The sequence below is a fragment of the Mytilus edulis genome, unplaced genomic scaffold, assembly GCF_963676685.1.
Source record: "Mytilus edulis unplaced genomic scaffold, xbMytEdul2.2 SCAFFOLD_665, whole genome shotgun sequence".
NCBI classification, from domain to species: Eukaryota; Metazoa; Mollusca; class Bivalvia; order Mytilida; family Mytilidae; genus Mytilus; species Mytilus edulis.
This window is the reverse complement of record NW_027268939.1, coordinates 21,413-33,222: the sequence shown is the minus strand read 5'-3', so window position 1 is coordinate 33,222 and position 11,810 is coordinate 21,413. Positions and strand designations below refer to the sequence as shown.

Sequence of the window (11,810 nt, the reverse complement as noted above, 5' to 3'; positions counted from 1 at the left end):
TAATTATTACCTTGTCATAAAAACAATTATCATGCTTAGTAGTTATTCCGCAAACTAATTATAGTATTAAGAATTACTAGTGTTTTATCAAACAAATATATTAATTAACATTTGGATTTGAATAAGTTAATTAAAGGTCATTGAAAGATGCCCATCTGCATTTAGGATGTCATAGTAACTACATGTAGTTGCGGTTTATGTTCAGATCCTAGTTCTGTTCCTAAACGCATCTTGATAAAAAAAATTATAAGGAAACGGAACTTGTTTACATATTTCTCTGAAATATATAAATTTAAAAGATCTGTTATAATAAAAGATAAATCAATTATCCGTCTTTCTATCAAAATATATAAGATATCAGTTAATTAATTCTTTCTATTTTTATAGTAAAAGTCATTCTTACTTGTCAACTTTCAATACAACATTATTAAAAAAAAATATTAATATTTCACCACTTTTCGTTATATATTATGCTTTTATTGCTAATTAAATTTTGCATTTGACAATGTCATTTCTTATCATTCACCTTACAGTTTGAAATTAATCAGAATCGTTTCGCACAACCACATTTTTGTGTTATAATAAATTGATACGTATGTTATGAGCATGCAAATAAGACACAAAACCACGCCCCCATTTGGATCTCTTTATATCAGTAAACATAAAATACAGGTTTTATATATTCGGGAATACTTGATCGTCCGCTTTAGACCGGTAGAATAACTTGATCATCCGCTAAATTAATATGGGGAAGGGATGAAACACATTTTACTCTGTGTTTTTCTTGTTGTTACCTTGCTGCTAGTGTGCGGTAAGTTATCAAATTAATGCTTAAAATAATATGCTTATAAATGTTTGTTTAATTTGTTTTGTTGTGGAATTTGTATTACTATAATTCTGGAATTCAAATCTTTTAAATTCTTTTTTCCAAATTGCTAAAAACTTATAGACATAGTTTAAATAATAGGACAAAAAGGGCATCCTTGTTGTACCAATCACACAAACTTTTAGTGTAACAATGTTTATTGTATGTGTAAATCATATCATAACAACTACACATAAAATTGTTTAATAGGACCGAAAAACGGAAAATAACTTTACCCAAATTCCTTTCGAAAGTGATGAAATATTTGATGAATGGCCTCTCTAATGCATTTTTACGGATTTCAGAATGAATTTTTGAAAAAATGCTTTACAGTAATACAAATTACAAAATGTTTCTTATCTATCAGTGCAATTATTACAACAGTTGCTGTGTATGTTTTATTATTTTTGGTTGCTTATTGTTGAACTTTATCAGGAGCACCTGAATTGACAGCAGGCTTTATTTTCAAGGCGTTTTGTTTTGGTATTGCATAATCTTGTCAGTTCCCGGGCAGTTACATTGTGGATTGTTTGTTGGTTACCGCCTTTTTACTTTTTGACCATTTTATTTTTCTATCTGTGGTTTTCATCGGTTTTATTTTATACCCGGAATTGTTTTCTCTCAATTGATTTATAACTTTTGAACACCGGTATACTGCTTTTGCTTTCAATTTGTGTTGCCTTATTCACACCGGATATCTTAATCCGAATTCTACGGATGATCCCAATTCTGAGGATCAACAACACTTTGTTAAGTGACATTTGTAAGTAAAAACTGGATCCCCTTCCAACGGAGGATTATACTATGTGGGAGGAAGCAGATACCGATTTTACTTACCAATCGTGTTGCGGTCTCATGTAATTGTTTCTCTGGTTTCGGATCCCTCATCATATTTCGATTCAAGATACCTGGTGTTTTTTTTTATTTTGTATCTTCCTATTTCTATTACACCTGTTTATACTTAGGCATGTATTATATTTATAACAAAAATGACATACCTATTAACTAAGTTGTCTAATTTATTATCATATATGTAAGGAAAAGTGCAAGTTATTAAAATGACATTTTCCAGATTCTTATAAAAATATTTGTTAGAGCACAATTTTTTTCTTATAGCAAATATAGATTATTTGAAAACAATTGTTTACATCAGTGAACCCACAACTCGAACAATAATATCTATGCCACACAGAAGCTACATAGATTGAAATTTGAACAAACGCGTAAATGACGTTATTAACCACCTATCTCTCCCTCACGGAGACAAATGCACTTAATACAAACAATCAAATCGTGCAAACAAACATTATTTTGATTAATCGTTGAAATAACAAAGTGGACGTATGTATCGTACAACCAAAATAAATTGAAATACTATATCAAGTCATTTGCAACATAAAAAATTCTGTAAACATGACATTGAAATGTTTTAAACACCTTTTTTTCGTTTCCGGAAAATATAATTTCCCATTAAATAATCACGTGCGATTATAATTGCTACTGCCACAGACACATTATACATATGTTTTGTTGGCCATTATTTTCCTGACTGGATGTTACTATTTTTACAGACCACCTATATTTTTTTCATCTTTTTGCAACAATTTTAACCTTCTTTACTTATTTCAATAGGTATTTTACCTTTTTATTATTTAATTCATGTATTTGATTTTTTTGTTTGTTTTAATAAGCTGGGTGTTCGTTTATATCTAGTAAATGAATGAATTTGTTTTAACATGCAGCGTTAAATGCATTATGCAAATTCAGAAAGAGAAAAACTTAACACTGATAGTTTCACTGAAAAATATGTGTTACTGTATGGTTACGTTTTAGCAATATTTATAGATAATCATTAGTCATTTTGACGAGATTGATTTCTCGCTTGAGCCGGTATGGCAAAAGTGAGAAAAAGCAATCGAGTCGAGATGATCAATAATTATCTGTTTATCGCTATTTTACCTTTGACGGTTTCTAGCGATACTTTTTAATATAACTCTACTGTAATGAGAAAGGAAATAATCAGTCAGTAAGATCAAAGGTAACTATCGTAAATAGCGATAATTTAATTAATTTCTAAACAAATCACCAATTATAAACAGCAATATTTGTCTCAAAATGGAGCCAGAGGAACATCGTTAACCAAAACCAAAATGTTGTTGAAAGTTCAGCTATGTATTACCTTTCAAATACATATCATTCATTTTGGGTCAGCGGTTTCTTTCGATGCACAATTTAACAAAACATGTAATAATTGCTATTATTCATATCACAATTGAACTATACAAATAAATTATGGACACATTCTAATTTCAGATGGTCAAGTGATACCCGGAACCTGTCGGTGTTTCCCCAATGATTGTCCTGATCCATTTGAAGAAGTATACTACCCCGGAGACTGTGAGGGATATAACGACTATAACAGACGTATCATTTACAAGAGATGTTGTTTAATGAAGTTTTGGTTCGTTGATTGACCATAGAAAATCCCTAAAATGAATTGGTCAGTATATATATATATTTAGTTTTTAATGTAATTTGATAAACATTCGTCATTTGATTTCAAACTAGATTGTATTATAAAATTTACGTTCAAACTACCACACTGATGTTTTAGAGCTTCAGTTTCAATACCGTTTTTGTCGTATTTGTAAGCCATGATCATAACAGGTCACAACGAGACCAATTGAACAGGTGTTAGTTTTTGTCTTACGTGAAATTATTGATTTTCATTTTATTCGACTTCCTAATAATCAGATATTACTAGTATATCTTTTTTCTTAGAACCCACACAACCGAACAGGTAGTCCCTTTAAGATACACATTTGTAATCCGAACGAAACTCGTACATATGTTGAGCTTTTAATATGCGCTATAATACAGAAAACAAATATACTTCCTGCATTGTTGCTTTACTAAATCGTTTGGTTTGTAGTATTTTGTGGACTTCTCCTTCAGTCGTTTTTCGTTTTGCAATGACGTTGTCAGTTTATCTTCGACTTATGTGTTTTGAGTTCCCCTTGGTGTATACTGCCTGTAATTTGTTACAAAAAGTTTAATAACAAGTGTTTACTCTTATCACACATGCTTGTAATTAGAGTAAATTTCGTACATGTATAACCTTAATTAAATATCTTACTATTTATTTTGTAGAGTATAGATGCAACGGGGTAGAAATAGGAAAAGCCTCACCATGAGTGGAATTATTTGACACAAAGGGATTTTATAACTTTGTTAATGTATTTTTGTACGTCTGTTTGTACTGTTGTTCAATAAATACGTTATTACAACACAGTTTTATAATTTCTATATGAATTTTCTAAGGAGGAAACACACATACAATGTACAATTATTTAGAGATGAATATTGGGAAGATATTAAAAAGAGGAGTATCATTTTCAACCTTTCTGTTGTAACAGGAACAGAATTTGTAATTCAAAATTATTACATAAGGAAATGTCATTAATAAGTCAGGAATATGACAGTTGTTTAAATTCGTTGACGTGTTTGAGCTTTTGATAGATATTTCTCCAGCAAGTTTCTTAAATTAAGCTATGAAATAGTTAATATTGTTAACATATTACTGTGATGACGGTTGAGTAATGGTGGATTGGGATGTTTTGCTTTTAGGGAAAAAATATATACCCAAAGAACAGAACACATACAAGAAAACATCGTCCTTTGTAAAGACAAAAGGAAAACAAAATTGACATTCAAGATTTACGCACTAGTCACTAGTAAACTATTCGAATTGAAATTGTCATTTTACTATAAACAACTTTTATGTATAAAAACTGAACAATAAAATTGAGAATGGAAATTGGTAATGTGTCAAAGAGACAACTACCCGACCAAAGAGTAGAAAACATCCCAATTTTCCAAGAAGGAAACACACATACAATGTACAATTATTTAGAGATGAATATTGGAAAGATATTAAAAAGACACACATTCCCTTTACTCTTAAAGGGATTATCATTTTCAATCTTTCTATGGTACAGAAACTGAATTTGAAACTCAAAATTACTTCATAAGGAAATGTCATTAATAAGTCAGGAATATGACAGTTGTTTAAATTCGTTTGACGTGTTTGAGCTTTTGACTTTGACATTTGCCGTTATGAATTTGCCTTGGAGTTCTCATATTTTTGCCTCGATAAGATAAAATTATCTTTGACTACGATTTTGTTCTCCGTTTATGTTTTGATACATTGATTTTTTTATGACTGCCAAATAAAGGCAACAGTAGTATACCGCTGTTCAAAACTCATAAATCTATGGACAAAAAACAAAATCGGGGTAACAAACTAAAACTGAGGGAAACGCATTAAATGTTAGAGGGGAACAACGACACAACATTAAAATGTAACACACACAGCAACGGGACTAACCATTAGACAAAATCCGATGAGAATAACCAATATAACATCAAAACCAAATACATGAATTTGGGATAGAAAAGTACCGTGACATGTCTTATAGTACACTCAAATATAGGCGAAAACAATCGACACAACGGAAACACAACGTAAAAATGTTACACACACAGAAACGAACTATGATATAACAATGGCCATTTTCCTGACTTGGCACAGGACATTTTTAAAGAAAAAAAATGGTGGGTTGAACCTGGTTTTGTGGCATGCCAAACCTCGCACTTTGATGGCATTTGTTATATATAACATCAAAATGACAACATAATAATACAGGACCACAAAACAAACAAATAGGAGAACGTATTAGAAACACACGAACAACAGATAACAAAAGGCATCAGGTTTAAAATTCATTACTGTCAAAAACGCGCCTCGTCCAACAAGAATTACCAGTGACGCCCAGAAATAAAAGTTCAAAAGTCAATAAAGGGGTACAAAGTTGTACAGCTCTGAGGATCAAAAGTTGAAAAAAGGTTGTGCCAAATACGCTAAGGTTTTCTGCTTTGTGATAAGAACATCCTTATTATATAGAAACAATTTATGCTATTGCAAACAGTAAATTTAATCAAATGAATTTAAGATTTACATCATAAAACTGACGTCTTAACAAATTACAGAAAACAAAACACGAATACATAATACATTGAAGACCAACACAGAAAATAGACACGCCCGACTCAGTGACAAACCAGGCCTGAACGCAAAAAGAGTTATAACCATGACGTCACATACGAACGAAATGATGAAAAGGCACAATATTACAAACCCTTGCTCTCTCGGGCAGAGATGGGTCCGATTACTTTCAATGTAATTGATTTAAGAATTACAATTACTTTGTAATTTGTACGTTTAAAATTAAATTAATGATTACATCATTTCGAAAAGGATCTCATTAAATTAATGATTACATTTTCAAAGTAATCTTGATTACATCTGATTACAATGAATTTAAATTAAAAAAGACAACATTTTGAATGATTTGAGTGAATAAACCTCTAATTTGAGAAACGATTTTATTTAATCATGTTTAATATACGTTATAAAATAATAACTTCAAACTTTATCTATACCTGAACATTGTGTCACTGGCTATGACCTTTTACACTTCATCCATTATTGATTTCTGGAAAAATTTTGACTTCAATTAATAAAGGTTTATAAAGAGTTTGGTGTTTGTTTTCTGGCCTCTTCCAGACTTTATATGTATGTAAAAGTTAAAATATCGATGAAATAAAATTACCCAGTTAAAAACTATGTTAGAATGTTTAATATATGTTACTTTAGAATTGTTTAAACAAATGTTATACAAAATGAAAAAATGCTTTAAAATCATTGTATTTAATTTGTCAAATAAATACCAAAATTTATTAAATTTAAACAATATGTTTGTACAACTTTAAAATTTAGTTTGGGCTAATTAGATAAATTGTCTTATGTCTGATTTATCTTTTATCTTATATATTGCCCTGCAGGTATACATAACTGGTAATTGCCATAAAAACAAACCTAAATTAATCTCCTGTCTGTCAATTCAAAGTTGACAAAAATCACAATATCAACAAAGATTAAAATTCAGGGCTTAAAGAAAAGTATTATTTGAATATAATATTCATTATCAAATACATACGTACATCGTTCAATTGTGAATATATGTACAATATCTTTTACTTAGGCTAATGATGACTTTTCTGTAACAGTTTACTGTTTACAGACAAAGTATAGAAATCAATTAACATGCTTAAAGTAAACAAAACTATTTCAACATGTTAGATGTTTATTAATTGTGATTTTTTTTTTTAGTTTAGATTTTTTCATTGTAATCAGAATGTGATCAAAATGTAATCAGGATTACAGGGTATTTTGAAAAGTAATTGATAAATTAAATTACATGTAAACAGATTTTTTGACTGATTAATGATTACAATGATTACTTGCAAAATTGTAATCAATAACAGCTGATTAACGATTACAATTAAAATTACCCTAAGTCTGCTCTCGGGATAGATATTTCTCCAGCAAGTTTCTTATGCTATGAAATAGTTAATATTGTTAACATATTACCTGTGATGACGGTTGAGTAAATTAATGGTGGATTGGGATGATTTGCTTTTAAGAAAAATATATATCCAAAGAACAGAACACATACAAGAAAACATCGTCCTTTTGTAAAGGAAAATTTATCATTACTCGGCTCGAAACAGGTGTAGTAGCTCGCTAAAGCTCGCATGCACCTTGTTTCCTAGCCTCGTACAAATACAACTATATTTACAGCTGATTTCCTAATGCTTGCAAATTAAAACTTTGTTTGGCTTGCTTGCTTTGTTTGTATAATTGTTAATACAAGCTTTGTAAATAAGATTGACATCTTTAAACAGTATATATAGGCATTGTTTAACCTGAATATATTATATTTGAATTTAATTGGGTGTTATCCTATGGATTGTACAATATAAAAACCAAGCAAGCAAGCTAACCAAAGTTTTGTTCTACATGCATTAGGAAATTAGCTGTAAAGACACTAAACAAGTTATAGTCTATATAAATCCAAAGAAAAGAACACATACAAGAAAATCTAGAGCTTCTAGATAGTTGCTTGCACAACAAACAAGAGATCAACATATAAATTCCAAGAAAATCTGGACAGATACGACACACACCAGGAAATCTAGATCAACTAGACGGTTGCAAGAATACATTCAAAGTAAATTACGAGAACATTAGGACAAACGAGACAGTTCACATACAGGCAGAATAAGAATAGTTTAATTTGTCAATCACGTCGCTCATAAAGAGCAGAATAATCAATCAAATTATGATATGTACATATGATTAACAACCCTGGAGTCTTCATTTGTTAGTATAGACTTAATAATTTATTACATATAATAACAAGAATGTGTCCTCAGTACACGAATGCCCCACTCGCACTATCATTTCTATGTTCAGTGGACCGTGAAATTGGGGTAAAATCTCTAATTTGGCATTAAAATTAGAAAGATCATATCATAGGGAACATGTGTACCAAGTTTGAAGTCGATTGGACTTCAACTTCATCAAAAACTACCTCGACCAAAAACTTTAACCTGAAGCGGGACAGACGGACGAACGAACGGACGGACGAACAGACGGACGGACGAACGGACGCACAGACCAGAAAACATAATGCCCCTCTACTATCGTAGGTGGGGCATAAAAACATGCATTATTATTTGAAGGTATTTGACAACTAATTACAACACACTATGATCATATTTGTCTTCACATGACATAAACCACAAACACATTTTGATTTCAAATCATTGTTATTCATACACGAAACCAAAAACGAAACCCATCGAACCACAAGGACACAATTGCACAAACGACAAGAAATAATGGCTTACCATAAGTGCCTGGTAATTAATGCACACATTTTTAAATGATGCTGACTGCTTACATTTAAAATGTAGGGTTTACTTATTGTTTCTCAGATTTTTTTCTTTGCCTTTGTAACACGTTTCATTGGTAAGAGAAATCGATTTTGCTGCTTTTTAGAAGGTAATTTGGAATACTCAAAATCAGATTATCTATTTGCTATGAGTATTGAAATGAAACAACTTTTTTTTAATAATTTTTTTTTTCTATAAACTAGATATCGTCCATAAATGAAAGAGCATTTCATTTATAAATATTTGAATGTTTATAACAACAAAAAAAACCAAAAAAACAACAACAAAAATTCTATTTTACACTAAAATGTATATCGGTAACAGATACAAGGGTCCAGAGGAGTGTCTGTGGAAAAAGTAACTATCAAAAATTCTACTGTTTTGAAGCTTTCAGAAAACAGTGCATATACTCATCTAAGGATTTGAACTGTGTAATGGTTTCCTTCGTCGATATTGCCAACGCTTGGGAAAAGCTTTGACGTCGATACTTTTCAATGGGTTGTCGAATTCTAAATTAAAGGGGCGACATATTTGAAGATTTTACTAGATTTTTGATTCCTCAATGCACAAAAACGGCACGTTTTCCAAATTGATATACATATACTAACAGTCTATGGGGGACAAAATTCAAACTGAATTGACAAGTGCATAGTTCTCATACTTGACGTTTGTTATGGATGACGAATTAACTAAGATACGAGCTTTATGAGTGGTCTTGTTATCCCCTTTTCTGTCTAAGTGCATTTACCAAGTAGGGAAATTCTATAATGGTAAGTTATAGTCTCATCGTTAATGATATAGTTGACACATGAAAAAAGCTTTGCCGTAGTATTTTTTGCATTTGATGAGGGATTACGGCAAATGTAAAAATTGCTACCTGCTACAAATCAACATTACAAATTTGTAGACCAAATATATGTTCATTCCTTTTCCCAGAAGCCAAGGAAAAGTAAATTTACAAACATACCGAAATTAAAACGGAAAGTCCCAAATCAAATGCAAAATCAAAAGCTTAAACCGACATCACACAAATGGATAACAACTGTCATACGATTGGCTTTGTACAGGTATTTTCTTATATAGAAATTTGTGTATTAAACCTGGTTTCATAGCTAGATAAGCTTCTCATTTATATGACGGTTTGCAAAAAATTCCATTATATTGACAACGATTTTGTGTGAACAAAACAAACAGACATAATAGGTAAAAATGTCAAAAATAGGGGTACAACAGTCAACACTGTGTTATAATCTTTATCAATATAAAAACAAAAAAATATGTCAACAAAGAAACACAAAAAAGGGTATATAGAGAACGTACATAGCAATAATGAAAGACAAGAATACAAGAATACAAATTACACAATGACGGGATGTATAAGTAACGAGCAGGTCAAATTAATATTGCCAAAATAAGACTACACAAACCCACTCCAAGCCGCAAGCTCTAAATAGCACCTGATGACAAGCATTTTAGGTCTGAATAGCCCCAATGACAAAACATTGTGTACTTCATTTAAGATTCATCAGTGATGAAGGAGATCAAAACATTTTTAAATCTTCTCCAAATAAATGTGAATTGCAGAGACAACTAAAAGTGTTGGAAATATGCAAGATTATAGTTTTGCTTATAGAAACCAAATCATATAGATATAAAATTACGCATGGTTACAAAAAAAAAGCCTGCCTGCCGGGTCTTAAAAATTTTTCCATGTTAGGGGAAACCAACATTTAATTTTCCATGTACAATAGGAACCGTGAGACTGATCTTTAAATTAAGTGGAATTTTAGATGTGAAGTCCTTGTGACGAAGAACGTTGCTGATGTTGATCGCATCAATTCCTTTATTGGTAAACTGAACAGGATGGAATTTCCTGTTTTCCTCATGTAATGGTCCCGGTCGTATTGGTTTTAAATGACCAAAAAGAGCGACATCTCAAATTATACTGACATGTCTGTATATTGAGAAAATATATTTATGCATCCTTAGTCAAGTGCATAATTTCTAACATATTCTAAATAAGTATGTGTCACTAGTACACGATGCACCATCCGTACTATCATTTTCTATGTTCAGTGGACCGTTAAAATGGAGTAAAAACTAATTTGGCATTAAAAATTAGAAAGATCATGGGGAAAACGTGTACTAAGTTTCAAATTGATTGGACTTCAACTTCATCAAAAACTACCTCGACCATAAACTTTAACCTGAAGCGGAACAGACGGACGAACGGACGCAGACCAGAAAACATAATGCACATAAAAATTAACAGGCAGTATAAAAATAATAGTTCTATGTAATGTTACCTTAGCGGATGATAAAGATGTGAAAGAATGTCCTCCAAGCATCAGAAAGCCGCTTACCGATCTAGATTTGGAAGACTTTCAGAGAAGTCTGATGATAATGTTTAGATCATGACTACAATGGTGTCTTAAAGTAGAATCAAATAAGCTCCTTACAATGTCATCCCTGCAGTCTGGACTTGAAAAATTCCCTACTCCTTTGGTTGTAATCATTGCAACCATATGGCATTGCAGTACCTACGTAATTCCTTTTCCAGAATTTTTTTTTGGAAAAGGAGTACTCAGTATAGGGCAATTGGTGTGGTGATCAATTTTCTCGATGATACATTCTTTCATAGATAAAGAATTAGCTTGGTCCGGTTGATTAAAATGGTTATAAAGAACTCTGAATTGCCTATACTTTGATACAAGGACAAAACAGATGATATATGAAAGGAATAATTAGTGTTAGTTCTGTGTCTTTATGGATAGTCTCACATCACCTGAATTCACATAAATTCTTTCATGCAATACATCATATGAATTAGAAAATGATGACTTCTTTCTTCACAAAAAGTGTGTTCTTCATGTGAAAAAAATTGTAGAGTTTTAAACAATCAATAGAATATATTTAAGTGTTCTCCATTTTAGACACTGCTCATGTTTTCTCTTCTATAACTTAAAACTTAAAACTGTAACTTACATTCTTTGTTTCTTTGTTTCTTTTTTTATTTAATATATTGCATGTACACCAAATCTTTATCATAGAGGAAATAAAGTTACATCATATATTTTCCATGGCA

General features: G+C 31.0%; 1 long non-coding RNA gene across 1 annotated transcript; it reads left to right on the top strand.

Annotated features, from left to right (window-relative positions):
* Positions 1 to 640: 640 nt before the first annotated feature.
* LOC139509136 (uncharacterized) lies at positions 641 to 4,046 on the top strand. The gene is made up of 3 exons (XR_011661576.1): positions 641 to 811; positions 3,179 to 3,365; positions 4,016 to 4,046. It is a non-coding gene; the product is annotated as an uncharacterized lncRNA (long non-coding RNA).
* Positions 4,047 to 11,810: the final 7,764 nt, after the last annotated feature.